Here is a 3809-nt window from a genome sequence, read left to right on the forward strand (position 1 = left end):
AATTGGGAAACAAGATGGTGGCCAATCAAAATGGGTTTTAGAAAGGTTTTGGGTAATTGAAAACACCCTTGAACTCTTTCTTGCTAGCTTGATGCATTATGATTATATTACTTCAGTCATTTAGGCACAAGTGAGATGCAGAAATATGCACATGCATTGCTTCTGTGTTGGAATCACTTGCAGTACGTACACAATGTTTTTGCAGAGAATTGTTATTGATTAAGGGGATGTTTGCAGTGTTTTGGGCACAAAATTTGGCATTTTTTCTCTCTTCTGTTAAAAGTGTAAATGATTTTTATACCATAGGTTAGTTTATTAGAACTTTATCTCTGACTGTCTTAAAGAGCAGAGTGCATAGGAAGACAAATTAAATATTGCAGCTTGGAAGGAGCTATATTTAACAGAACTGGTGAGAGAGTTACATAATTAAGGGGCAACATTGAAGTTTAGCTTTCTGTGGATGGGGTCCTAGGATGTGATCTTGACATGAAAGGAAACTTCAGTTGGTAAATTTAGCAATATTTTCCTGTTGTGTTCTCTGCCAGAAGGCAGTTAAAACCTACAGTACCACAATCATCAAGGCTAGGGCAAAGGGGGTGTGCCCCGAATCCACTCCAGCTAGAACATAAATTGAAATCTATGCTGCTGTTAGCAACCTGATCCACATTAGCTATCCATCCAACAGCATCAAATAAGGAGTCTAAATTGCTGAAACAATATCCGCTTTTATAAACATGTTGTAGCCTGGTGCAATGGGTAATGATGGTACAGGCTCCAATTAGTTCTATCCAATGGCAGGCCAGTAGTCTCTTTTGTCCCTACCACCTGCTATTGTTGTGTGCTGGAAAGATGTTTTTAAGTTTATCCTCAATCTGTTTGACAACGTTATGAATATGCCTTCCTTGACACTCCTTGAGGTAACTTGAACCCTAGAATCCAAATCAAAGACAAGAATGTTGTCCATTATGTCTGTAAAGACGGTGTCTACTTACTTTTGTGTGTTTTAAATTGTGAATTGAAATGGGGAAGAATCTTTTAAAAAGTAGTGTTTGAAAAGGACTGTTGCATGTTTTGAGAACTAAGCAACTGGATAATCCTTTGTATCTAGTTAATGCCCATGACGATCTTCAGTAAGAGACAATCTAACCTGCCCTTTGACATTCAGTAGTGTTGACATCATGGGGGTTACCGTTGGCCAGAAATTGAACTGGACTAGCCATATAAATACTGTATAAGACCAGGTCAGAGGCTCGGAATACTGGGATGAGTAACTCACCTCCTGACTCCCCAAAGCCTATTCACTACCTGAAAAGCACAAGTCAGGAGTGTGGTGGAATGCATCCCACTTGTATGGATAAATGCAGTTTCAAACACCCTCAAGAAACCTAGGTACCAGTGGAACAAAATAACTCACTAAATTGGCACCACACCAAAAAATATCAACTCCCACAATCTACCATGATGCTCAGTAGCAGTAGTGTACACTTTCTATAAGATGTAGAAATTAATAGAAGATCCTTCAAAAGCACCTTCTAAACCCATGATCACTTCCATTTAAAAACACAAGGACAGCAGGTACATGGGAGCAGTACCACCTACTGGTTCTGCTTGAATCCAGTCACCATCCTGACTTGGAAATGTGTCACTGTTTGTTCAGTGTCATTGAGAGAAAGTCCTTGAACTTCCTCCCTAAAGGCATTGAGGATCTACCCACAGCACATGCTCTATAACAGTTCCAGAAGACAACTCACCATCGCCTTCTGGAGGGCATCTAGAGATGGACAATGAATGCTGGCCCAGCAAGTATGCCCACATCCCAAGAGTGACTGAAAAAAACACCTTGAGCACAAGGAAATTAAGTTTGCTAGTGCAGTAAACTCAGACTGCATGGATCACTAGAGCAGGAGTAAGCCATTCAAAGCGTCAAGACTGTCCACTCTGCGGAATTCCCATCCTTCCCCTGTATTCTTTTTAGTTTCCACACATTTATTTGACAACAAAAGAAAAGACATTTAGACTTGGATATTTATTCAAATGCCTTTGTTGTCATAATTACTGTAAACAAATTTATTAAATACTGGTGCTTTTACACAAAGAATACCAGACTGACTACACATAATCTGAAGTTCTAACTGCCTTTGTCACACAAACTATTGCTATGAGCATGTTTGTACATACACAACATATCATGCATTGCAAAATGCCTTGCATCCAGCAATCTACTATGTTTCAGATGATGGAGTAGTGCTGGGTGACAAGTTATATTTACCTTACTGGCCTGAGAGGTTGGAATCTGACCAGTAGATGGCAGTTCCAATATTCATTGCATTGTACATTGGATTAGAGAACTGCTCCATTGCTATAATGACACATCAGGCCAGTAAGATAAATATAACTTGTCACACACATGCTTTTATGTTGGGTTAGTGTTACTGTCTTCTGACATGCAGGATGTGCAAAGGTAATAACAGTCACTGAGTAAACTTGTTGAATTCTCTCAAGCTGATGGGTGAGAAATTGAGATCATTTGCAACTATCTGTTTTCAGTGCCTTCTGGGCTTCAAGAAAGCATCTGTGGTGCACGTGTACGCACTTTGGGATAACTCTCACTGGAAAAAGCATTGGTGACGGCATGAGCGCATGCGTATTACACACACACGCACAGTCATTATACAAAGTACGTAGATCATGACATCAATCATTTGTAACACTGCTTTGAGACCAGTGCTGTCAATTTGAAGCTCAATATTATAGTTAATGGTTTCCCCGTCAACAGGAAGTCATATCCACTAGTAGATTTGGGTCACAGTTCTCCCACTTGACTCTCAGGAAAGAGCAATGTCTGTGCTTTAGCAAGTGCATCTTCACCAAAATCTGAAAACTGCTGCAGCCACAGTTGCAATCTAAAGTAGGGAGAAGGCTACTAGTATTGGAAATGTTTGCAATATCTCACATGTACTATCCATTGTTCCATAAAGGAGGTCACTAATTCTTCTCTTCTCTGTAAGCAAATTAAAAGACATGTACTCATTTAGCAGAACATACGCTGAAATTGCTAAGATACAGAGAAGATTAGAATAGCCCCTGTGCAAGGATGACAATCACATTCATCCCATATTTTTAAGAAAAGTTAATGAGATGGGAAGTGGTGTGGTTGTAAACTGATTTGACTTGTAATTCAGAATCCCAGGCTGATGTTCTGAGGAAGTCATTTTTAGGCCTGTAATGACAAATGGTGAAATTTGAAAAATAAAGTTAGTTCTCTCTTGCCAAAGTAAGCAAGGCGGAGTGAGCATGCAACATCACTGAGATTGCAGACTTCCATTGTGGAGGGAATATCAACCGCAAATTTTATGGTCAGGTTTTTGGAGTGGACGTTAAGCTACAGGTTTTCTCACTCAGATAAGAATACTACCAATTGTGTAAAGGCTGACACTTAGTGGGTGTGTGGCATGGAATTGAAATTCACTCCATTCAAGATCTAGCTGGATTGTGACAAGCGGCACACTATCATGCAGGTAAGGCCTGGTATTCTGGCAACAGTCATGATGCCACCATTCTGCAGCAGTCCACTATATTAGCTGCATTTCAGCCACCACACGAAGACAATCCACTGACAACCTGGCCAATGAATCCAGTGCACAAGTCGATCACATGTGCAGCAATTATAAAGTAAAAGACATTTGCATGCAAAATGTGACAGAGGAGAGCAAAGTGTGCTAAAACATGAATGTTTTAAAACAATGTTTTCATGACATGGAGCAAACAAGGTGTCAAGATTCAAGGTGCTCCAGTGTATAGAGTTTTCA

The 3809-nt window shown here is 40.0% G+C and overlaps 1 pseudogene; it reads left to right on the plus strand.

Moving 5' to 3' along the window:
- The first annotated feature begins 3023 nt into the window (after window positions 1–3023).
- Window positions 3024–3122, plus strand: LOC122539727 (annotated as a pseudogene).
- The last annotated feature ends 687 nt before the right edge of the window (window positions 3123–3809 follow it).

Source organism: Chiloscyllium plagiosum, chromosome 2 (genome assembly GCF_004010195.1).
Source record: "Chiloscyllium plagiosum isolate BGI_BamShark_2017 chromosome 2, ASM401019v2, whole genome shotgun sequence".
In the NCBI taxonomy this organism is placed as follows: domain Eukaryota; kingdom Metazoa; phylum Chordata; class Chondrichthyes; order Orectolobiformes; family Hemiscylliidae; genus Chiloscyllium; species Chiloscyllium plagiosum.